The sequence below is a fragment of the Ammospiza caudacuta genome, chromosome 13, assembly GCF_027887145.1.
Source record: "Ammospiza caudacuta isolate bAmmCau1 chromosome 13, bAmmCau1.pri, whole genome shotgun sequence".
Taxonomy (NCBI): Eukaryota; Metazoa; Chordata; class Aves; order Passeriformes; family Passerellidae; genus Ammospiza; species Ammospiza caudacuta.
This window is the reverse complement of record NC_080605.1, coordinates 1,735,026-1,761,463: the sequence shown is the minus strand read 5'-3', so window position 1 is coordinate 1,761,463 and position 26,438 is coordinate 1,735,026. Positions and strand designations below refer to the sequence as shown.

The 26,438-nt window shown below is 42.7% G+C and overlaps 1 protein-coding gene across 1 annotated transcript in view; it reads left to right on the top strand.

Annotated features, from left to right (window-relative positions):
* CDH11 (cadherin 11) overlaps positions 1 to 26,438 on the top strand; it is an 82,895-nt gene that overhangs the window by 21,966 nt on the left and 34,491 nt on the right. The window contains exon 2 of the mRNA XM_058813799.1: positions 19,742 to 19,863. The gene's annotated coding sequence lies outside the window, so the exon portion shown is untranslated. The remainder of the gene's footprint in view (positions 1 to 19,741; positions 19,864 to 26,438) is intronic.

The window sequence follows — 26,438 nt, the reverse complement described above, 5'->3', positions numbered from 1 at the left end:
TAGACTATATGGTTAATGTCACATTTGCTAATCTAGAGACATCTGAGTAAAAAATGTGGGTTCTTTTCCTACCACTGTGGATTCCTTTAGTGACTTGTTTTATGGCCTTTATCCAGGCCATTCATCTCTTTGCACCATCCCAGGTGGCTGTGCCCATCTCTTGGAATAGGTTTGCGCATGGTTTTAGAAATCTAGAGGCTTTAGGGAGATAGGTCCTTCTGTCAAGGCAGGAAGAATTTCCAATCTAAGTAATCTAAAATGGATAAAAACTTTTCTTACATAAAAGCTGTGTGCTAACCTAAAAACCTGTGGATGTTACAGTGACCAGCAGTGTCCTTCAGTTCAGAACCTTCAGGAGCTGTATCTCACTAGCTCCATCATTATTAAATTAGCAAAATTAAGCACTTCATAGCTTGAAAACGCTGCTAATTGCTGGTGAACAATGGGTCATTCATGCACCATGCACGACAATCCTCAGGGCAAAGCACCATTTCCATTTTCCTCTATAAGCTCCTAAGTGCAGAACGTACTTACTCCAGGCCTGTGGTGTTTTTCTGAGAACAGAACTGTTTATGGAGAGGTAGGACAAAAAAACCTACAGAAAGTTCTCAAACCTCTCTCCCTGGATCCTGACAGGAATATCCCAGGTGTGTGTCTGGGTCTGCCCACAGCAGTTACGTGAGGATACTGCTGCACCCTCTGGCTTCTCACCCACCAAGGCATTTCCCAGCAGTGGCTCCAGAGCCTCTCTCAGCTGTGCAGAGAGCTCTTCATGATTGCTGATAGCTGAGGGATGTGCCAGCCTTCTTTCAGACTCAGCTGCCTGGCTTTTCTGTGGGTCAGAGCTGTGGCTGGTGCTGTGGCTTGAGACAGGCTCGAGCGGCTGAGCAGGGATGAGACACCAAGGCAGATGTTCAAGGGGAAAAAGACACAAGGGATGGGAGATACAAATGCAAGGAGCATTCCTTTCCATTGGAGCCTTTGTGGGGCTATTTCCCTTTCAGCATTTTTGGTTTATAAGCAATGAAACTGTGAGTTTATACTGGAGGAGGGAGTACAAACACAGGGTGAGGATCAGCTGACACCAGATCATTTCTTTGCTGGTAGGTTGAGAAAAGTGCTAGAGAAACATATAAATTATAGCCTCATATATTGTATATATTACTGTATAATATGTACAGCAATATGTACTCTTTTGGCAATATTGTCTTTACCACGATTTCTGTTCTGTTTGTTTGTTCTTCTCTCTCCAAAAGTTACATTTAATGAAAATATGCTGCAGGTTTGGTTTTTATTTTCTGTATATAGGAGAGAGTTCTGCCCAGTGTTTTATATTCCATTTTCTTTCCTGCTCTGTATTTCATAGACTGCTTTGGATTTTATTAGTTATCACATTCTCTACATACAAAAGGCATGTGAATTAAGCAAAACGTGTTCTTTGGTTTGGGGATTTAGGACTTAGGAAGTGAGTTAGGTCAGCACAAGAGTTACCAGTGTAGATGCACAGAAGATACTTCAGGCTGTGAAAAATAAAAGAACAAGAAAATTTTAAGGCATTTAAAACTTGCCGAGTTAGGGATGAAAGGCCTTGGCACAGCAGCTGTACTGAGGAGATCCTGGCAATGGCATTTTGGCCATCCAGAAAAGGCTGTGCTCTTCCTAAAGACACTGTGAGCCCCATCCTGCCTTCCCTTATCCTGAGCCCTGCTTGAACTGGGAGCAGTTACAGGGTGTTTCACCTCCTGCTAAAACTCTGACCTAAAACTGGTACTGAAAATGTATTTAATGCAAGGCAAGAAAAAACTTAACATCAATTTACTGAATTGTAGTTCTTCCTTCCCAAGAACAGGAAGAATCTACTCTTTGTGCTGTTTATTTGGAGAGGTACTAAATGGTGATGAAGGAGGTTGGAGTGCTAGCTAAATGCTGCAGAGATGCTCCAATAGCAGCCTGAGCTTCTGCTCACATCTTACCAGGAGTGCAGAATAATACACCAGCATGGCTTCAGCTCTTAATAATTCTTCTAATGAGCTGAACTTGTGCTCAGATTGTCTCCTTTTCCCTAATTTTCTGGACCTAAAATCTGAGTATAAATCAGAAGTCACCTGGCTGCCTCTCATGATATTTGTTGTTTCAGTGCAGCAAAGCCATTTGTATTGTTGAATAATAAAAGTAATGCTAAAGCTAATATATCTTATTAGGCTTCATGTCAATGGAAGTAATCTTGACCAAACCTGTATTTCAGCCCAAGTGGGGGGAGTTACAAAACCTCACAGTGCTGTTTGTCATTGAGACGCCATCATGTTTGCTAATTGGAGCTAATGATTGCTGTAAATTGGGATACAATTAGTCTGGATTTGACAGCAGAACTGTTGGGTGTTCAACTGGATGGAGCTAATGAGAAACTCTAACTGTGATTATTATGGTTTATCCAAACAGATGCTCCTACCTTGCCATAAAATCATGGTCATGCGTTCTCCTTTCCTTAGAATTTATGTGTTAAAATTAAACAGGTGGATGTGACAGGGAATGGCTGCCAGTGCCAGAGGGCAGGGCTGGATGAGATCTTGGGAATGAGGAATTGTTCCCTGTGAGGGTGGGCAGGCCCTGGCACAGGGTGCCCAGAGCAGCTGGGGCTGCCCCTGGATCCCTGGCAGTGCCCAAGGCCAGGCTGGACACTGGGGCTGGAGCAGCCTGGGACAGTGGGAGGTGTCCCTGCCATGGCAGGGGTGGCACTGGGTGGGATTTAAGGTCCCTTCAAACCCAAACCAGTCTGGGATTCTGTGACTCTAAGAAAAATATGCTGATTTGGTGTAATTAAGAACATACAGTAATTTTTTTTAGATTATTTTAATAGCATTACTTAATTTATTACAAGAATTCATTTAGTAAAGGTCATCGTGCTTTTCCATTTGCAGTATTTTCATGCAATAATTACATGCTGACATAGTAATTGAAAATTAGTTAATCTCAGTGAAGACTCATGTATGTGATCAACTTTTCTCACCTCACTTGACTATTTGTACAAGGTCACTGACATACACTGTTGGTGGAATTGTGTTTATTTGGGGTTTTTCTGTGAGCTGCTTGGTGCATTTTGAGCTGGGCTGATGTGATGTACAAGTGATGTGTGATAACCTTCAGTTTCCTAAATAGATGTGTAGTTTTTGGAGTTTGGATCCTGACGGGAATATTAGCAATGACAACTTGAAAGGCTGCTGTAAATAGTTACACAAAATATGCTGTTTCAGCAAATGCACTTGATAATATGGATTCAGGGAAGCATTTGCAGATGTAGGATCTGAAAGTGTGTGAATTTGATCAAAATGTTTTAATCTGAAATGAATATTTATAGTGCTTTGGCAATATTTGCACAGCTTTTAAAATGGTTCGTGAGTGCATCAGACTACTTTCATTTTCTTACCATGGAAAAAGAATTAATTACGTGGGGCAAGCAGCTAAATAGAGACAAACTTTGCTCCCAGGGGGTTGGAGTGAGGTTCTGATCACAGCTGATGGCTGAAATGGTGTCCAGGAGCCCAAGGCACAGCTGCTCATCTCCGTAAGGCAGAGCAGTGAAATCCACGGTTCTGCTTCCAGTCATAAAATCACAGAATCATTAAGTTTGGCAAAGTCCTTTAAAATCATCAGGCTCAACGAGGACCACCACCACCACGTTCACCACTCTGAGAAACCCCTCAGCATCCCAGCAGAAACTGTAGGGTCCCCCACTCAGCCTCGCTGTTCCATGCTCACAGTTATTTTACATTTGTTTGTGTTGTCTGCAGATCCAGAAATGAATCCATCTCTTTTTTTCCTACTTAAAAATGTCAGTGGACACAAGAATCTAACAAGCCTTTTCCCCATAACACTGGGGAACTTAAAATGCTTACATTGTTCCCTCACCCAAAGATGAAAATGAACTTGTGGGTCTTGCCTTCTGTCATGAAGCTGAGAAATTGTGGATTTAACACCAAGTGCTTGTGGAAAAAATTCATTATAAACATTTCCTAACAATTCCCAGCTTTTGATTAAAGCTATCCACCCTTGCCATTAAGGCATCAGAAAGTTTGCAGCTAAGCCTTCCTGATGGTTTTTTAATGCATCAAACTTATTTTTAACCTTTTATTTATTTGTTGCAAGCTGATGCTTTCAGGTCTCTGATGCCATTTTTTCCCTGACATCTGAATGAGTCATAAGGTGCCTTTTATTCATTGTTTTGTTATTTTTCCTGTGTTGCTGATACATCTTTTGATCTACCTGGCTCACAAATTCTTAAGCTTGGAATTCAACTGCAAGATCAAGCACTGCAGCCTTAGACTGTTTTCAACTTTTAATTTTTATTTACTTAGCCACATGAGCATTTAATTAATACTTTCCAGTTATTTCCATCAAGGTCACCAGATTCTTCATACCCTTCAATATCTTCTGTAGTCAGGGCCTTCCATCATTGTCCAATTCAGCTTTTAATTTTAAATCTCTCCCAAGTTTTAATATTTGTTATGTGGTGACCAAAAATCAGCGGGTTTTTTATTTTGTTTCCTCTGGAGTTACTGGAACTTTCTTAGAGTAACTTTCATTTTCCTGGTTGTGATCACTACTGATAACTGGATTCTGAAATTCAGCTTTTACCTTCCCTTAATGCCTCATGCATTTTATTATTGAAGAGTTTAGAATAAAAGGTAATTTTGGATAAAGGTTAAATGTAAGCGGGTAACTTTCAGGAAATGTCAACTTAATTTTAGCAAGATTATATAAACTTTTTTTTGCAAAGCTTTAGAAGATGGGACGTGCTCTGGTTCTTAAGGGCTGCACAGTCTCCAGCATTTCGGACAGTGACCCTCTAACCAAATTTGGGTGATAGCTTGGTTGAGACTATGAAAGTTGGATAAAAGTAACTTGTCCTTGAAGTTTTATTCAGATCATTTTTATGTCCACACAAATTTATTATGACAGATGTTTCTCCTCTGACTTATTTTAAATTTCAGAATATTTGATGATGTTCCAGCCTATAATTGAGTTAAAATAAGACCTATAAGGAACTTCCTTCATCTGACTGCCAGCACAGGTGATGCACCTAGACCCTGCCTGCTGCCAGCTGATGAACCCCCAAGGAAATCCTGCCTCTCTTTTTTGAACTTTCTCATCCAGAGGTTTTATTTCTTTGTGCAATTTACTTGTTAAAATTAGACATTTTCGCTGTTCTCTCATAATTCCTATAAAATTTCTGGATCCATCTCAGTCATTCATACATGATTTTCTTATAATTTTTTCCAGCAAAGTAATCTTGGGTTCCTTCTGAGGCTCCAAAATGTTGTTCAAAACCAGAGGCGTTTGTCTCCTCTTGGTTTATGTCAGTTCATGTGCTCAAGTAGATGTTAATTAACAGAACATTTTATAAATTTTATAAGAGCATAATTTCTGGATCCACTCTTCATTTTAAAAACCATGTCTGCTCTACAGCTTGGGGAAAAAAAATAAAGAGAGTGGCTCTTGCATCCTTGTTCCCATGCAAGATCTTCCTTTTCAACTGCTTAAAGTGCTCATTTTAAATATTGTGCTGTACAATTTACAGACAAGATTGTGGAAGGGAAAAGAGTGGCAGGAGCTCTTTTGGCTGTGAGCTGCAACCACAGAATCCCAAAATGGGTTGGGATCATAAAGCCCACCCAGTGCCACCCCTGCCATGGCAGGGACACCTCCCACTGCCCCAGGCTGCTCCAGCCCCAGTGTCCAGCCTGGCCTTGGGCACTGCCAGGGATCCAGGGGCAGCCACAGCTGCTCTGGGCACCCTGTGCCAGGGAGGAAGGGAAGAATTTCTCTCCCATGTCTGCTCTAACCCTGCCCTCCTTGAGCTTGGTCTTGCAGGAAACCAGCAGTGAAGGAGAAAGGGGCTGTACCTTGCCTTGGTGCTTCCCTGCCCTGCAGCTGGGTCAGGTGGGCTCCCAGTGTGGTTTTGAGGAAGTTTAATATTGTGCTGCCCTTTTTACATGACTTGAGACAAACCTGAGCTCAGCTCCTGATGTGCAGTGTATTTCTCTTACCAGCCAGACCTAACGAGGCTCAGCCAGGGAGCTGCTGGGCCTTTGCTTGTTGAAGTGAGGGGGAGAACGACCATCCTATAATGCATCGAACTCCGATTTATTGATCGATCAGTCACTTTAAATAACAGTGTTAATTAACTTCATGCATATTCCAAAATCCAGGTTTACGATAGGCTAACAGAGAAAACTGTAACCACTCCTTTTGTTTTACAATACCGTTGATTGTTTACATCAAACAAATCCAGTGTTCTCACTGTGATACGAACGGTTCCCAAAACTTCCATAACTGTTCCCAGGGTGCCATCTTTTCCCAGAGAGGATGTTACCTTTGTTATGGGAAGACTGCCTGAGAACCTTATTGTTTATACAATGATGCCTGAGAGAGACTAATTGTTTATAGAAGTCAGGCTGGAAACTGCTTTGAAACTGCTTCACAGCTACCTGTTACTTTTCTCTCAGCTGCATGGCTTCGTGGCCTTTTTCCTCAAGCCATGCCTGAACTAAACTCCCGACATTTGCTCAGCTGACTGACAGCAATGGGAGCTGAAGAACAAGACAAAGCCTTGCAAGTCTCATTTTCCTGCCTTGCAAATGCATATGTACTGCTATACATGCTGAAAACCCAGCTCATTTCATCATGTGGTTCAAAATACAAAGGTTGCGTGTCCTTTAAGTGTGGGCAATACCCTTCATTTTAGTGCTCAAATTATCTCTTCTTTTCTCCTCCTCTTTAAATCTAAGCACATATCAAATGTGTTTGATCAGATCAAGATATTATTTGTGTGGAAGGCAGTAGAAAACATTGTGAAGTATCTCAGTATTTCTCAATATCAGCTCAGCGGGTAAGCTGCTATTGCTTTAAAAATATAATGTAGAAACTATAATGAGAAAAAGTTTGGATTTGGGCCAAAAAATGTAAAACCTTTATGGTAGATTAAACTGTTTTGCAACTAAATACTGCTTTTCTCTGAAACAACCCATTCCCTCACGCAGCTAAATACTGCCATATGTTTAAATTCTTGCAGGCCTCCTAAGGCTGACCCAGAAGAAATGTCAACAAATGTTTGTGAGTCCTTGTGGCCTTGTAACATTTCCTTTAAAAAGTGAAGAATGGAACAGCAGGAGCTGTAACACTCCCCCAGAACAGACATATGAAGGCATATGGCTGACATGGGAGCCTGCTGGCTCTTCCAAGATTGCTGGCTTCATTTTTAAGGATCCTTTTTTTTTTTAATTCCTCAAGACAGCTAAACTTGTCTCTCTGTTTAGTGAGTTGCTCTGCTCTGCTCAGAGCAGAGTTTGGGATGCCTGGGGTCCTGTGCAGCCCCTGCTGTGCCATGAGAGAGCCCACAGGTTGTTCCTACACGTGGCAGATGGGGAAATGCAGGGAGGGTGAGACGTGGTGGCTGCGAGCTGGGGGTGTCCCAAAGGATCTTCAGGCAGCTCTGTACACTCAGGAGCTTGGGTAGCTGGGGAGGTTTTCTCTGTAGAGCATTAACCCAGTGCTAGCTCTGGTTTTGATAATTAAAATAAATTACATTTGCTGAGCAGCGCTGAATAGTTGCACTTCCATTGCAGATGTGGGTTTGTTACTTCTTAACTATAGGGTTTGAGTTTGCTGATATAGGGGAAGATCTTCAAATGTACAGGATCTCAAGTTTTTTCCAAGCCAAAATGATTTATTTGTACAAAGCCATTACACTTCCAATAGAATTTGTGCTCAAAAAAATCTTTGATGCCTTGGATCATTTTTCTTCTTCCCTGTAAATATCCTTTCCTCCAATTATTATTTTTAATTAATTGAAATATTCCTGTGCTGTTCTGAAGTAACTCCAGCCCTGGAAATCTCAATGGCACAAAGCAACCAGAAGGGTAAAACCAGGTCCACAGCTCAACTTCCAGCAGCCTGTGCTTCATCTCCCTGATAGTGTGCATTTTCCTCCCTGTTCCTAAGGCACTTGGGAACATCTGTGTCCTTAAGTCCAGCTCTGCAGGTTTTTGTGTTCTCAGAGGCTGATCCAGGCCAGCTGGGTGAAATTGTGGATTATCACAAACAGAAGGAAGAGCAGTGACTGTGCCTTGGGTACTCATCCAGATTTCTTTCTTCATCTTTCTGATGAAACACCAGATCTTACTCTCCAGGTTACAACTTTTGGTCACTTTTTTCTCAGTCCATTGTGCCAGATTTGTGGATGTGCAGTGCTTTAGACCCTGAAACCTTGATCTTTTGAGTTACAGCAGTGAGTGTTTCTCAATACCACAAGATATTTCTTCACAAAATATTTTGGAAGGTAATTTATGTAATTGCTTATAAAATTATACTGTCTTGATATGGGGACTGGTGAGGTTTGTTTTCTCCATTGTGGCTAGGGCAGTTTCTGTGCCCTGAAAGATAACATAAACCCAGCCTTTGAGTAAAATGCAAACTGTAAAAGAAAAAAATCCAACCTTTAGTGGAGTTTCTGTGGTTTTTTCCTCATGCTCTTTTTTTCTCTGGGCACTGCCGTTACAGTAATAAGAAAACAATTATGTAAAAACAATGAACATCTTGTATGAGATTGACAGAATGAATAACTAGATTTCTTTTTTTTGAAAGGGAGTGGGGAAGCTTATTATTGGCGTTGGAAACCTCTCAAAAGAATTTTGTGAAGTGTTCAGCCACAATTCAGCATGCAGAATGCTGTCTGTTAGAAAGGGCTGCAGTAATTATCATTTCTGTGACTGGAGAACCAGCAAGGTGTTGAAGCTGAGCTGTCCATGCTCTCAGGTAAACTCAGGGGGCTTGTTTCCCTGTAACTCCAGTTGACTCTATCTGAAAATGAAATAACAGGTTTGTTTAGCCATGTTGAGCTGTCAAATACTCATAAGTCTCACAAACTCGAAGCTGATAGCACAGACACGAGTGTGTGTTTATGTTCTCCAAGTGGAGAGCTCACCAAATTGAACATTAAGTGTGCAGACAGCTTCAGTTTGGCTCAGTTCCACAGCACACATATGGAAAAAGGTTGGCTCCCTGAAGAAATAATTATATGGCCATCTCATTCTGGGCTTAGAGCATCTCGGCGTTGGCAGTGCGAGTGAATCCCCTCCCCTCCCGGCCGCTCCCCACCCAGGCGTTAATTGCTGTCTGCAGCTCCCGGAGCTGAGGAGCAGAGCCCGTGGTGACAAAGCTGCTCTTGGCAGATGGCACCTCAGCCAGCCCCGTGCTGTCGCCGTGCCAGGGCTGGGGGAGCAGCTCTGGTCAGCAGCGCTGTGCCCCTGTGCCCGGGCACACCGTGTGGGCTGAGCCAGCTCCAGCTCAACCCGCAGCTCGGGCAGGAGGAGCTCACATCTGCAGGCTGTGCCCTGTGGAGACACTCCCAGCAAAGCTGCCCAAGGCCACCCAGAATGGCCTGGAACATTCTTCCACCCCTGGCCCATTCAGCTGAAAAGGAAAAATGCTGTGGGAGAATTATTGCACTTATCTATTTTAGACAAGCCTTTGGCAAACAGGCTTCTCTGTGCTTTTGGGGAGAGTCACATTTCTGCAGAACTGGTAAAGTGACTCCATTATTATAAAGTTATCTTGGACTTCTATTAGTAATTAGAATCATGGAATCATAAAATTATTTAGCCTGGACAAGCCCTCCCAGCCCATGGAGTCCCAGCTGTGCCCGATGCCCACCCTGTCCCCAGCCCAGAGCCCTGAGTGCCACCTCCAGCCCTTCCTGGGACACCTCCAGGGATGGGCACTGCAAACCCCCCTGGGCAGCCCCTGCCAGGGCCTGAGCCCCCTTTCCATGGGGAAATTCCTGCTGTGCCCACCCTGAGCTGCCCTGGCCCAGCCTGAGGCCGTTCCCTCTGCTCCTGTCCCTGTTCCCTGAGCACAGCCCGACCCCCCGGCTGTGCCCTCCTGTCAGGAGCTGTGCAGAGCCACAAGGGCCCCTGAGCCTCCTTTGCTCCAGGCTCAGCCCCTGCCCAGCTCCCAGGGAGGTTATTTCCATGCAGTCTTCCTTTTTCTCTAGGGATGCTAACACTGGGCACTCCTTGCTCCGCCCCAAAAAAAGCCACTGAAACTTAGGGAGTAGCTGTGCTTCTGAAATCTGGTGAAACAGTGGAGACAGGTTCTCAGCATTTAGCCAGTGAGGGTTCTTGCTTTCTTAGTGTTGTTTTCTGTTTCATCTTTGTTTTGTTTTGTTTTTCTTTTAATGATCCTTTTATTTTCCTAAATAGATCCTCTTGCTGGTTGAATATAAGTTTACCACATGATTGCAGTGGTACCCTGGAGCTCATTTATTGTTATTTAAAGAACTGCCTACAGCACCTAGGACTATCTCCACCAGGCAATGTCACTGACAGACACCAGCAGGAATTTTTCCCTAATTGTGCAGTTTCTCTGGAATATGCAGAGCACTTGCACTGTTATTGTTTGGTTGTGTGTATTTCTACTTCACAACCATTGTTTGGAAGAAACCTCCTAATGCACTTGCTTGTAGCTTGTTATAATTACACCACAGAAAATTAGAGCTTTGGGTGGCATAATGAAGAGCAGACAAATGTTAAATATTAATATTGTCAACTATTCTGGTTCATTTTGGCTGTGAATTTTGGTGTTATGAACATGTCATTACCTGCTGCAGCTGAAATACAGATATGTGCTCAAGTTACAGCTCCAAGAACAGATGGGAAGGCAGGTTAGCAAATAACAAAGTAACTCCATAAAAAATATTAGTGTATTGTAATTTCTGGAGTGATATCCTGAAATGATTGGTGGTGGAAAATCATGCCATCCTTGCTATAAATATTGCTGAAATTCTGCAAAACTCTATTAGTTGTGAGTAGGAACTGCACAGCAGGCATCAAGAAATGCTCCTAGTCCTTTCTCATCTCCCAAGTTCTTACCCACTAAGTATTGAGCTCTGTTTTTAATGGATATTTCTTAATTTTATTAGATATTTCTTAAAAATTATATACATATATATAATATACATAAAATATATATTTGTGTATATATTATATACAAATAAATGATATTATTACAGTATCAAAATATCAATTGCTCAGTACTGTTCAGTCCTGAAAACTGAACCAGTTTTACCAGTTGAAGAAGATCTGGGGGTTGTTTTCCTTTTTGAATCAGTACTGTTTATCTTGTCTGTCTGCACTTCTTCAGGCTTTCTTTTGTCCACACTTAAAGACTGCTTCATGGACAAATTAATGTGCTTGACATTGCCTTGTCCTTGATTGAGAAGCCAAGTGTGTAATGTCCTTTGAGGAAACACAAAAGGAAATGAGGAAAAGCCAGTGAGGAAGGACAGAGACAGAATGGCTTCTGGGTGACCTAAAATGAATTTACAATCCATTTTCCCTTCCTGCCACCCTCCCTAGATCTAGACAAGCTGTGACCTCTGGGAGTCTGGGAGGAGAATGGAATAGGAATAGGCAAAGGGATATATTTGGTCCAGAAATAAGAGTGAATGAAACTTTTTTAAAAGCCTTACAAATGTTTGAAGAGTCATTGCAGGGTTTGCAATAGGGTGCCCAGAATGAATAATGAATCTTCCTGGGCTGACAGAGATATTCAGTGAGTTGAATGAGGCTCACAGAAATTCAGAAGCATCAGATCTCTGGGGTGGCTTTGAACAACTCCTCTTTTCTTTATTTATTAATAAAAGGAAGAAGGTAGGAGAAAATGTCCCTGAGACCAAAGAATTCTGTCTCTCTTGAGTCTCTTGGACAGACTCTGAACTATTCTCCTTTATGGTATCTCTGATGTCCCAGAATTATTCTTCCTTGGGTGTCTCCAGTGGACCTGGAACCAGCAGGATGATTTTGTAGAACATTTATATAAAGATTTTTTCCAAAGGTTAGTTGAATTTATTTTCTGTGCTGAGTGTCCCCTACAGCTTGACTAATGGGGGCATTCAGCATATACTTCAGTGGCTCTCAATTTTTAGGTTTTCTTTTCAGATCACTAGAAGAGATTGATAAAAGAGAGCAGAAGAAAGCCAGAGGAAAGAAATAGAGAACAGCCTTCTGAAAGATAATATAAATAGAGCACCAAATGCTAGTGAAGACAGCCTCTGGTACGGATTTGCTCTAGAGGAAGGATCTGGCCATTCATGTTTAGTGGAAGAAAAGCACCAAAGAATAGGAAAATGGCAAGGGGAGGATGCAAACCAGAAAAAAGCCCCCAAAACTGTAGGGCAAATTTGCTATAAAAATCTTTCAGTGCTGACAAGCTCCCAATCCGTGGTGTCTGACATCTGCTGCCAGTGGAAGCTGAGCTCCAGTGTGACTCAGAAGGCTTCAGAGCAGCTCTGTGTGCCTGCTGCACTGGCAGGAACTGATTTGGTATGCTCTGCATGTAGAATTTGCTTTTCCAAGAGAGAATATATACGAGCCTTTTACTGCTAGCGGCTCAAGAACAAAGGTTTGAGATAATCTGCTAGACAACGAAAATAAAAAATCAAGTTTTTAGAGTACAAATGAAGTGCTTTTTCCACATATAGGTAATTTGAATTCTATAGGGTGTGGTACATAGAAATATTTATTTAGGCATTAAGAACTTGTATAATTTTTAATTCATATTTATTTACATGCATATACATCTCTATAAGTGTGTATGCACAAAAGGTCTGTAGCTGCTTGCTGTGGATCTAAAATGCTTCCAAATTTAGATTTTAGAGGAAGCTCAGGGAAGTTGGAAACATTGAAACAGAGGGCTTGATTTATGATATTTAAAATGACAGAACACACCTGCCTGCAGGCCTCCCAACCCACTTGTATTCCTGGTACCTGGGTAGGACAGGGCTGCAGCAGCATGAGGATAATTAATACAGACTTCCCCCTCCAGGGCCCATCATTTGCCTCCAGGCCCTGGTGACCCAAAAGCAAGAAAAAGCTGATAAAGTCATATTGTGTGGGTGAGCACAGCACTGGGCACTCATGTGATTTGCAGGGGGATTTTGGAGGGAGGTTAATTTGTTCCTTGTGAGCCCACATGAACCTTTTCTGTCCTGCTGGGTAATTTGGCCTCAGATGGGTGAGATTTGGGCTTTAGTCTGCAGACTGTTACCACCCTGCAAAGCACTGAGATGTGGTTTTGTCTCTCAGGAGAGCACACAGCTGCTCTGCTCCTGAGCTTCCTTGCTGCCTGGTTGGTGCTCTCCCAGCTGGGTGTTGGGCTGTGGGTTTGGCAGAGCTGCTCTGCCCTCCTGACTCCCTGTCTGTGCCGCAGCAGTGTGGGTGGACAAGGGTTGGGAGCACCAGGGGAAATGTTTGGGCAGAGTATAAAGTCAGAACAGTTCATAAGAAAGTGAATCAGGCTGTTAACCTGCTTAGAGCAGAACCTTGTCTGTGTGAAACCTTCTCTGCAGCCCTCACGTGTTGTCCTGCACAAGGCAAACCCCTCGAGTGGAGAGGTGCTTTCCTCCTGGACAAAGGTACAGGACTGTACAACATTTGAGCCAGATTCTGGTTTTGATCCTCATTTTATGTCAGGCTTCTTGTGTTGAGAAGGGCTGCTCCAGGCTGAGCCCTGTGTGCGGACACAGGCATCAGCTGTGCCCTGCCTCGGACGCAGAGGGCAGCAGAACCATCTCAGGTGCTGCAGGGACAGTGTGTGCTCCTGTCCTGCTGCTCAGGAGTGAGCACGGGGCAGGGAAAACACCCCAGCTCTGAAATCAGAGTTATTTATTTACCCTAGGCTGCCTACAGACCTGTCACTGGGGGTGTGTGGGGAAGGCAGGTTATCCAAATTGCTCTTCTGTCCTTTCTGCTGCAATTCTTGCCCTTTGCTTTGTTCCACACCTCTGCACCTGACCATATTTCAGCACAAGATGGGAACCCTTACATGTCCATGTCCACACAGGGACCTTGGTCATGCTGCTGGTGTCAGCTGTGGACATTAATTAAGTGACAGCCTTAATAACCTAAATGAATTTTGAATTTGGAGCTGCTTTGGGCGGTGCAGTTGGACCAGGTGTCCTCCAGAGCCCCTTCCCATCTGAACTGTCCTGGGCTGCTCTGTTGGTTGCTGACTGTGGGATTCCCATTGCTTGGCTCAGCTGCCTGCAATCAGAGGGAAAAACAGTTTCTCCTCAAGGTGATTCCAAGCATGAACTTATTTCCTTGCTAAGATAATGGCTAGCACAGGAGCAATTTCTACACAGCCAAGGAAAATCACCCTGGCCAAGGCCCCCAGATCTGAGTTCTCCAGAAGGGTTAAATAATCCCTGTTGTATGCTGAGACTTAAACCCCAATGCAGATCCATTTTTTTATACCTAAACAGAGATTACTCTATATAAAAATATGGTGTGGTGCTGTGGTGTGTATTAGGGCCTAGAATAATACTCAGAGAGCTGACAGGAAGCAGGTTTTGTTGAAACTGTGTTGCTGAAATGCAAATTGCAGAAATAATCATAATAATTTCATGCAAATTATATTTATACAGATAAATTCTCTTCAGGAGAAAGGGGAGTTTGGGTAGTGCATAGCACAGAGTAGCAAACACCAAAAACAGCATCAGGGAAGTCAAGTGTAAACTTTATTTTAAGACAGAACTTATACCTACATCTTTAGAACAGTTAATTATTCAGTGAGGAGAGAAGTGAGAGAAGAAATGGGGAAGCTCTGCACCCAAACAGCAGAGATCCTCAGCTGGCATGTGGGAGCTCTGAGTTTTATATGGATTCGTGCATTTTTCAGAGGTGAAATGTTTTATAGTGTGCCTTTGCTCACTTTCAGCAATGGCTCCAAGGTTAAGTGACATGTGGCAGGGCCAGACTGCAATTCATGATAGAACCATGGAAAGCTCACATATTCCTAAACCTTTGTGATTGTGAGCTCAAACCTGCATAATTTTTAATTTAAATTACATTAGCTTAGTTTCTTTTTCTTTTTGTTAATTTTACCATTATTGATGTTGTTTATTGCATACATTCTGAATATTTAATACGAGTAATCTGCTTCATAGGTTATGAATACTTGCATTTTTTGTAGGCTTGTAATAATTAATCACAGGGGGGGAAAAGCCCTAGAGCCACGCAGTCCATTGGCCTGGGCTGTGTAAAAACTTTGTTCCTGTATTGGATTTGAATAAGTAGTTTATGATCAATAATTCAGTCAAGAAGTTTTGACTTCTCCAGGTTTTAATTCAGCCATGCAGATGTCTCTGGCACTTTGAATATGATCAGCACTCTTTGCTTAAGCAATAATTTAGATTATTAGGGTTTTTCTTTAATCATTGTGTGTGGTGTCAGTTGTGTTTCCATAGGCACTTCTCCAGCAAATTGTAATCAAATAACTATTTATGTGGAAACCTGAGGCAATGGAGTTCTGTGTTAGAAATGCTTTTTGAAGTGTCATATTTATGGAATATTTTAGTCTCTTTCAGTCAGTTCTGTGATATTTACCAGAATTTTCATTGGGCTGAAAAGAGTTGCAAAAATCTGGCACCATTTCATTTCAGAAACTCATCCCTGATGCTTTTGGATTTCTCTGTAAGTGGGACCTAAACATATGTAGTTAGAAATCTACAGTTTAAATCCTTTTGTGATTGTGAGCAATTTGTCTCTATTTCATTAAACTCTCAGATATGCTCCCAAGTTTATTTCTGGAACTGCTCTCCTGGAAATATTTAATTTTAGGGGTACAGTGGATGCAATTTTTCTCCAATTTGAGATTGTTGTGGATTTCTAATATTTTTCATCTCTTTTGATAAGAGTAATGTATCTGGGTGTTTTTTAGAGGGACAAATGTGTGTGCAGTGCATCAGGAAAAGGGAAAATGAAAATTAACAGAGGTTTGGGGTTGTTTTGGGTTTCCTCGGCATAAATTTGCGTATTTTGCGTGCACCTCGATTGTATTGATTTATTCACTTTGCCAAATGGCCCACAAAGCTGTGAATATTTATTTAGTGCTGTTCCTAATCGTTTTTCTAATAGGGAATTATTTGGGTACAATGAAAGACATTTGTAAATGAAGCAGATAAGCGCTTTGGCAGACAAGGAGTGTTTTGTCCAGCACAAGAATTCTATTGTCCACTGCTTTAGTTGTCAAGTGCCTGGGGAGCCCAGGATTTATGGTGATGTTACAATGGCCCTTTCAGAGGGACTCTAAGAAGCTGTGAGATTCCGTTCCTCTGCTTTTCAGACTCCCAAACCTTTTTGTGGGGCTGGGACAATGCCGGATTCAGGGTCTGCCCGGGCGCTCTCCCACTGGCCTTATGCGGTGATTTCCCCGGGACAATGGGCCCTGCTCCCACCGGCACTGTGCGGTGATTTCCCCGGGACAATGGGCCGCTCTCCCACCGGCACTGTGCGGTGATTTCCCCGGGACAATGGGCCGCTCTCCCACCGGCACTGTGCGGTGATTTCCCCGGGACAATGGGCCGCTCTCCCACCGGCACTGTGCGGTGATTTCCCCGGGACAATGGGCCCCGCTCCCACGGGCACTGTGCGGTGATTTCCCCGGGACAATGGGCCCCGCTCCCACGGGCACTGTGCGGTGATTTCCTTGGGACAATGGGCCCTGCTCCCACCGGCACTGTGCGGTGATTTCCCCGGACAATGGGCCCCGCTCCCACGGGCACTGTGCGGTGATTTCCCCGGGACAATGGGCCCTGCTCCCACCGGCACTGTGCGGTGATTTCCCCGACAATGGGCCCCGCTCCCACGGGCACTGTGCGGTGATTTCCCCGGGACAATGGGCCCCGCTCCCACGGGCACTGTGCGGTGATTTCCCCGGACAATGGGCCGCTCTCCCACCCGCACTGTGCGGTGATTTCCCCGGACAATGGGCCACTCTCCCACGGGCACTGTGCGGTGATTTCCCCGGGACAATGGGCCCTGCTCCCACCCGCACTGTGTGGTTATTTCCCCGGGACAATGGGCCGCTCTCCCACCCTGGTTGTGCAGTGATTTCTTTGGGGCACTGTATGGTGATTTCCCCGGGACAGTGGGGACGATGGGGACAATGGGGACAATGGGCTGCTCCTGCCCCGCTCCCGCCGCCCTCAGAGCGGCCCCGCCTGTGCTCGGCATCCCCGGCCCTGAGCCGCGGCTCCTTCCCCACAACAATCCTTGTCAGGCCGTGTGCTGTAAAGAGACACTGTGACAAATCTCTTTCGAGCATTGCAGCTGGTTAATGGATTTATTTTTAAAGTTTTCTTGTACTTGTAATTGGACTTTGAAACTGTAAATACAGCAGTTGGAGGCCCTTGGCTTTTTGCCCTTTTGTAAGCGTTATCAAGTTATCAGAACTCCTGAAGGCATATTCAGCTGCAGAGGAAACAGGAAAATAAAAATGTTATACAATAAGTAATAGGCATCTGATTAATGAAATGGTAAGAGGAAGTAAATAGGTATCTGACACCTAAATATCAATTACTCAAACTGTTCTGTCTACAGTCACAAGGATGGAAATAGTCTCAAACTATATTTTTAATGAAAATTGACATCTGGAGGAGTTTCTCTTTGCTTGATGTTAATATGAAGCTTTATTTACTTCTAATAATGATTAATGCTACAAAAAGTATCCGTTTGAAACCCCTGATATTTGCTGAACTGCAGTGTGACTGCAGAATAGAGGCTGTGATTGGCAGTGAAATGATCATTTGCCATTTATTATCTTTTATTCTTTGAGATGCTTGCAGCCCAGCCCACTCTGGTTCCATGATTGGTGCCTTTGCTGGTGGCCCCGTGGGTGCAGTCAATGGAGCTGCAGGTCAGGGGGGGACTGGCAGTGTTATCTAATCTCTGAGGCTTTTAAAGACAAAAGAGCTTAAAAAAATTGGATGGTAGGGATATTAGGGAGGATATTTTCAGAAGTCCTTATCCAAGCAAATTCAAGTGTCTCGGGCATAAAGGAGTCTTGGGCTGCAAAGTCATCCATAAAGATGTTGTTTCCTGTAAAGATATTGAACAAATTCTCAAAATGAGGGAGTTTATTCAGTTTTAGTCATTCATATGTATTGTGAATTAGTTCAAAAGGGTCCTTTATTTAAAAAAATACTTGCAAAATTAATATATTTCAAAGTGCCATAGGTACTTCATAGTATGAATGTGTGGAGTACTTTTACCAACCAAGTGCTTTTATATTAGTGGCTCAGTCATCACACAAATCATCACTTCACAGAGCTTAACCTTAGCAAAATGCACTGTCTAGGAATGTGCTTTTTTGGCACATGTATCCCAAGTTTTTAAAAAAGACTCAATGTATTTGCAGTCGTGAGAGGCCACAGAAGCCACATGAATTTATTTATTCCTTTGGTGGAGCAAGAGTGAAATATGTTTGTGCAATACTGGATATAAAATAGCCAGTCAATCCTGTTTCCTTTTCAACACTTGTGCTGAGAACTCTGAAATTCCACCTGTGCTGCTGAACTGGTTTTTTGCAATTAAAACTCGATTGGTTTAACAGGGGTGAAAAGTGGGTATAAAATGAAGGATTGATACAGATGAGGTATCATCAGCAGTTAAACACTACAGAAAATTACTGACTTGGATCTATCAGCCCAAATTACAGAGGCTATTTCTTAATAATTAAATAATTAGTTCTAGAAATTTTCTAGAACTACTTATTCTAGAAACATTATTTTCTAGAAATTAGTTCTAGAAATTTGGAGGTACTAGGGAATCTAGCCTAGTTTCCTTGGCTGGAATTGATGTAGTGCTGGAATTCAGTTAGGGCTGTGTCTATCAAGGTCTCAAATGAACCTCTGGAATGCAGTGTCTGTACCAGTAGGGAACAACAGATCACACTGAGTATTTCCTTTGCATTCAGTCACATTAATTATATTTTATCTATATTTTACTTGTGTGGGGACATTGTCAGAAACACCTGGGATGATGAGGTGTGAAATGATGAGGTGTGCGGATGACTGCTCTGGGAAATTGTGACCATCCTTAATGTACCAATTTAAATTCAAGACTTGTCATGAGAAATGATTCAGCAGGTTTCTTTTTTGTTCTTGCTCCCTTTGTCCAGACTGACTCAACTTCCTGCCCTATTTTTGAAAGAATTGTAACTACTGAAACAGCTGTAGATGAACTTCTTACAGGCACAGGCGCCTCTTACGTGTTTGGGGTTTTTTTGGGTTTGTGATTTTTTGGTGGGTTTTGTTTTGTTTTGGTTTTTGTCTTCTCTTATGTATTTTTTCACTACTGTAGTGGCAGTTCCACTTCCTAAAATAATCTTCTCCCTTTTCCATCATAATGATAAACCCACTAATTTTCTAATATGCCTTTAGAGCACTTAGAAATGTTCAAAGCACGTCTTGCTGGTTAATGGCATCTGCAGCTGTTCCTTTTTTCACTGCAGTGTGTCTTGTCTTGGAGAACATTGCCAGAACAGATTTTTTCCATAGATAACACAAAAGAGATGTGAAAGAATTTTGATATGGCCTCAAGCATTTTAGTTATGGGAACATTGTAGCAAAAGTGAGTCTTAAATATTCCAGGTTGGACAGGGCTGGGATGGTGGGAGGTGTTCCTGCCCATGGCAGGGGTGGCACTGGCTTATCTTTAAGGTCCTTTCCAAACCTGGACTTCTGTGATTCTAGGTAAAAGCTATTTATTAATTATAAATAGTACTTAATTGCTTGTCTTTAGACTCTCTTTAGGCCGCTGTGGTAGTTTATAGGCCAGGCTTCAGTTTCCTTTTTTATGGTCCCACCAATAGTTTGGATTTCAAATGTCCTTTTCCTTCTTTGCAGCCAGAGCTGAAGTAGTGGCTGAGTGGCAGCAGATTGCTGACAGGTGTCACAGCTCCTGAGGTGCCATTTCAGATGTGTGGAATATGCTACATCAACTGGCAGCAGGTTTCCAGTGGGTGAAGGTGAGTCCTGCATCCAGCCCTGTCATCTCCTGAGGGATGTCAGGGGTCCATGGCTGGCACCTTGTTTCTGTGGTGTCCACAGTGTTTGTACAGTATGGGGAACATTTCTGCAGGCACTGATCCCTCAGAGAGTTTAACTAGAGCTCCTGATAGCTGTCAGCTGTAGGACACAGACCATCCTTCTACCTCTGTACAGCACAGTTTGATAAGGGACATGTTTTGAATCCCTTCTGTTGAATTTCTTGTTTTAAACATCAAAGTATCACTTCAAAACTCACAGCAGCGGAACGCTGAGGAACAGGAATGTAAGAATTTTTCTGATATTTAGGTTTGCAGCTGGAAGTGATCAGTCAAACAGGTTCATACTTTCCTTATTCTAGTGAGTGATTAATTCCACATTTGGACTCTTTCTCTGATATTTTGTGCAATCTGTTGAGCTCAGTATAACCGCTCAGACTTGGGTTAGGAAAGTAACTTCATGGTGACCCTTAGGCTTCAGAGCAGGTGGAAAGTGTGGAAGTGTAGAGTTTAGGAAACTAGACATAAAACCAGTTGGATCTGCTGCTCTGATGCCTTTAATTGTTCAAATCGTCTGGGACTTTCAGTTGTGCTGTTGCTGCAATTCCACAGAGGTGAGAATTGCTCATTTACAGGAGTGTCCATTGTTTGTTTCTAAGTTTAACACAGAAACAGATTAGGTGTAATAGATAATAAACATCTAATCACTGTCATTTATACAGAATCAAAGGCACGAGCCCACCTGAATCTTGTGGGATAAAAAGTACAGTGCCAGGATATAAAAGTTCTTTGTCTTGCTGACTCATTCACACTTTCTACATTCAATTCACTCAGGTCCTGCTTGACAGACACTTAATTTCAGTGAAAATCCCTTAAATGACAATTATCTTATTTCTGGCAGCCAAATGAACCAACACTTCAACGTCCTTGTGAGCAGCTCTATGGGCTGTGTGTGTGTGCTGTCCTCAGATCTGGGGAGGGGACAGCAGCAGCCAGGCTGGGTGACACCAGCAGCACGGGGCTGAATTAACTCTGAGCAATGGCAGAGCTCAGCAGGGCAGATTCTGGTCCTGTCTGAACACAAAAGCCACAATTGCAAACAGTGCTCAGCTCTTGTTCAAATCCAGTTTCTCAACAGAAATATTCTAAAGAGGGTTTGGTTTGAGGACATCCTAGGTTTCAAATTCATTCCTGGGTATTAAGAAGACGTAGAGAAAATATCTGAAATTAGTTCTGCATGTCTCTGCTCCATGCACAGTTACATGAATTTTCTCACCACAGTTTTGCCTCTTTTGGTATTTTCTAATATCTCAGTTCATGGTTTAGTTCAGGCCCCTTTCTACTCCACTTGTTCTTGACTTCAGAGCTACTTCCAAACAGACTTAAATTTTAGAAATTAAAGGACTGTGAGGAATAAGCTTAAAGGAAAACAGCCCATCACTTTCACTAGAGTGTGAGATAAGTGAACTTTAACTGGGTCTCTACCCAAGTTTTATCTGACAAAGTGTTGTCTTTTTTTTCATGGACCTCTTTGCATTTCAGAGTTAAAGCAAATAATTTGTGAAAGAAAGCTTCCTGCAGAGAGACTGTGGGATGTTCCCTCTGCTTGGAGTGTGAAGTGTCTCCCTGCAAATGAGGAGGAACAAGAGCTGCTTTTGTTGATTATCATGTAAACCTGTGACTCCATATGCTTCCTAAATTCTCTTCCCTTCTTTTGAAGGATCTTTCTTAAATTACTTCCAGCTGTGCCTATTCAGGAATGCAAATTTCCTGTTACAGTATCTGGATAATGACAAGAGTTGAGAAGGTAAAATATTCATGTTTAACTATTGTTCACGGAACAAAGAGCAGCGGGGCAGACAGCAAGGCCCTGCTGAGCTGCTGGGGGCTGTGACACAGCCTTGGCTCAGTCACTGCAGAAGGTGACCAGGGAGCTACAGGAACTGGGAATATCCTGACTGGACATTTTCTTCCTGTGCTGCATGGATTTTCTATAGTGAATTCCAAGAGAGATTGAGGATAAGCACAACAGATAGACTTCCCTATGATTATACTACTCTGTAAAGCATCCCACAGGAATAAAGGGTCCTCAGGACCCCAAAGAACAATACTCTCATAGAATCATAAAATCAGGGAATCCCAGAGTTGGGCTGGGACCTTAAATCCCACCCAGTGCCACCCCTGCCATGGCAGGGACACCTCCCACTGTCCCAGGCTGCTCCAGCCCCAGTGTCCAGCCTGGCCTTGGGCACTGCCAGGGATCCAGAGGCAGCCCCAGCTGCTCTGGGCACCCTGTGCCAGGGCCTGCCCACCCTGCCAGGGAACAATTCCTCATTCCCAATACCTGACTGAATTTCCCCCTGTCAGTGTGAAGCCCCTGCCCCTGGCACTGCAGCTCTTGGTGCAGAGCCCCTCTCCAGCCCCTCTCTCTCCCTGCAGCCCCCTCAGGTCCTGGAAGGTTGTGATGAGTTCCTCAGATGGGATGAGAAACTGAAGTTCACTTCCTAAATCCATAAATTAGTGCTGTATAATGCATACTTTGCCTCTTTCATGTGTAATATTTCATTCTTATCTAGAAAGACCATAATGGGAAAACCAGGCTGTTCACAATGCACAGAGCACATCTTGGAATGAAATTCCTCTATAGTTTTGTTTTTGCACAGATGGCACGTGGAAAGAAAATTAATTTTCCTTTGGAATCCCTGTCCTGCATGTTGAACCCAGCCTGCAAATCAGAGCAGAGTGTTCCCTCTCCAGGTGCCTTTTATCCTGTCTCACATCTTCACTTCTCTACAAATATCCACTTCTGTAGGTTTTTAAAACCTGAATTTTGAATTCTCAGTGTCAGCCCACAGAACAGACACTCAGTGTACCTGCAGGATTAGCTTGTTACATGTATTTTAGGATGGATATTAGTAATCTGAATGAAACAGGCTCACATGTGAGGGCAAAAGCTTTGATTTTAGTAAGATGACACTCCAAAGTACAGAGAATCTCCAGCTGGCTCTTAAAGAAATGCCTGAGAGTGAACTGTTAAGAAGAGTAAGTGTCATTTCACATAGTCTGTGCAATGAGATGGAGTCTGAATTTATTACTTCTGCCTTTTTGGTTCTCTTCAAGACCTTGCTTGAGCTGAAAAACCTTTGGAAACATTATTGGGATAATTATAAGACCTGTTCTGGTCAAACAGATACCAAAGAAGAATGCTTATTTTGTTAGGAATTACAATGGCTTCAAAGACATCAAGTGGGGAAATACATTGACACTGTCCTGTCTCTTATGGTCTCAGTACTTACTAACATGGACATTTCAGGTTTTCCTATCTACTTTTTAATAGAAAATTATTTCCATGTTGCCTTGAAAGAATCTTCAATGTAGAAGAATGCTGAAATGAGTGATTTGTTTTTGGAAACAATGAACATGTACCTGAGCTGAAATTCAGCTTTTCATGGCAAAAAAGTTTGTTCCTGGTTGAATCCTGAAACAACTGAGTCATCAGAGACTCATCCCTGCATTTTCCAGCTTTCTGGGGAATCCCAGCCATGTCTGGGCTGCAGGGTGGAGCTCTGGAGCAGGATCTGGAGCAGCCTGGCTGGGCTAAGGAATGGGAAACTCCAAAATTCCCCCAGGATGAGATTCCCTAAGGAATCTGCACTGCACAGGCTGCAGAGATTGGCCAGCAGAGGAGAAAGGCCATTAAAAGACTGATCCATTGACTGAAAAACTCCCCAAAACTCCCATCATTTCTGGGTCCAAATAACCTCAAATACTTGGAAATTGTGCTCCAATAAAATGAACTGGTAAAAGTTACACAGCTGCTTCAAAGGTGAAAAGTGGGAATTAAAAGTGAAATTGGAGTCTTTCTGAAACAATTTTAATGGGAATTTGTGGATAAAACTGTTGTCAGCTTTAACAATAAATACATAAATATACAGTGTGTATATATACACACATGTATACCTATATACATATATCTCTGTGTATATATAGATATGTATGGATATGGATACAGATACAGATATAGATATAGATATAGATATAGATAGATATAGATATAGATATATAGATATAGATATATAGATATAGATATAGATATAGATTAGATATAGTTGCTCACTTTCTGTTTTAATAGTGATGGTGAGGAGGAGAATAATAACATATTTAAAATTTATACTATAGTGTCCCCAAGAAAAAAATACACATAGCCAGGGCTAGAAAAATAAACCCAAGAGAAGAGTAAATAGCATGACCTTCACATATATATTGCATATGAAAAGATGGCTGTGCACTCAGCCTTTCAAGGTTTCATATGCAATAAAAACTATTTGAATTCTGCTCAGATGTTAGTTTGCTGTCTCAAAAATTGACATATTCTGCATGCCATAAAATAAATCACAATTTAGTGTATTTAATTCTTTTGAGGTGTTTAACCCAGCCAATTACATTGTTAGTCACAGTTGAAGAAAAACTTCTTAAGAATGTATCTTGCAGGAACACTTGCTGATATAACCATGCAGCAGATGCAGTTTCTGTGGCTTTCCTCATCTGTATAAACACTAATAAAGACACACAGGTAGTGATTGGTAAAATCTAATGTAATGCAAAGGTTTTTCCCTCTCCATTCCTGACAACCTGCATTTGCAAGCACTCAGTTACTTTTATTTTAAAATGGCTTTTCAATTACATTCTGCTGCTGTAGGGGAAAGCTTTTTGACAAAGGCATGACATAAACCATTTCTATTGCAGCTCCATCATAGCTTCCACAGCTAAACTAGACTGGACAGTTCATTAAAAAGAAAAATTAATAGTACAAGGTTGTAGGGAAACAATAACAGATTATGACTGGCCTGTGGCAGCCCACTGAATTCATGTAGTGGAATAAAAATGATTCCCTTGTCTCATAAATGAAGGTTTGTTCCAAGGTTTTAGGTGAAGTCTCTCCTGTTCTTTTACAGGAAAAAGCTGTTCCAGTTTCTGGTCTATAAAAGCAATACTTGTAATCACTGCAGGAGAATAATGTGGATTTTTTTGGGATAAAAAGCACCCATTTGATTATCACTGAATATATAATAATAAACATAATATCAAAGAGAAAGGCATAGAATACAACATACTAAACAGATACCTTAAAACAAAAAAGTAACTCTCTCAGGGCTGGTCAGGGGGAGGAGGGACAAAATGAGAATGGAGTCAGGACTTGATCCTATTTTTATTTATCTAAGGTAGTAACTGCTGTAGACCAGGTTAAATTTGCTAAGTTCAGTGTGCCAAAGCCAAAGTGTTTGTGATTCCATAGCAGTGCTTTCAGGTCTGCTGCTGCTACCTGTGTAGCATCATGTGTGATTTCTCTCTTGCTTGGGGCAGTTCTTAAACTTGGTTTAACTTGTTCTCTGACTTGGTGCAACCAAGTCCTAAAGCCTCCCTCTAGATGGGAGTGCATATTTTCCCCAATTTCCTCAGGGTTCTGTGGCTCAGATTTTCTGTATAATTCTGGTATGTGTGGCAAGCAGACAGACTCAGACTTTAATGCTGTAATCCGAGTTTCATTATATTGATGCCATAAATTCCTGTCTCAGAAGATATTTCAAAGAATATGGGCTCTGGGATGCATTACCCGTTTCTTTTGGCCAGTAGCCACAGCCTCCTAATGAATTCAATGGGATAATGGGAGAGGCCAGGAAAGGGGAAGTCTGAGCCAACATAACATTTGGAATCAAAAGCAGGACTGACCCTGAAGGGTATTTTCTGGTTCTGTTTATGAACACAGTCTTCTTTTAGAAACAACAGCCTAAAATCCTGAATATTCATGGTCATGGGGTCTGACCCCCTGTTCTTTTGCAGCTTTTCCCCTTCTTTTACAGGAGAACTTGGCCATTTGGCCTCCAGCTCTCCCATCTCTCCCCCCAAAAGAGAGAGCAGATTACATAAGCTGCACAGCCTGGCCACTGTCAGAGGCCTCCTGGCTGCCCTGGCTGGGGTCTGTGCCATCAGCTGCATTTTGTGAACCAGGGTGTCACTGAAGCAAAAATAACCAACCAAGCCAAAGGCTCTGCCTTGACCTCCTGAGCTGCTCCCATACTTTCTTACTGCAGGCAGCATGTGTGACTTGCAGCACGCTGGGTAGAAGACATTCCCTATTTATTCCAGAAAATGTGCTCACACAAACACATAGCACTCACTAATGAGCTGCTCATCCCAAGGCTGGGAGCCAGCTGCAGCCTTCCCTGCTCTGCTGGCCTGCTCACGAGCCCAAAGGTGCCAGCTGTGTCTCCTGTCCCCCTCTGCCATGTGTGAGGCCCAGGAGAGAGCAGCCCCATCCCAGAACGGGCTCACCCCAAGGACAGCTCAGCAAAGGCTGTGCTGGGCTCTCTGCCAGTAAAGCCCCTGTGACCCACTGGTTATCACCCCTCTGCTGCTCCCAGCCTTAGCACAATGACCCCAAAACTGTGTGTCCAACAAATGGAATGCCCACTGTGACCGTGGTCACAAGGGTTTTGAGGATGAGAGAGAGATGAAAATGTTGACTCTATGATCAGAAGGCTTGATTTATTATTTTA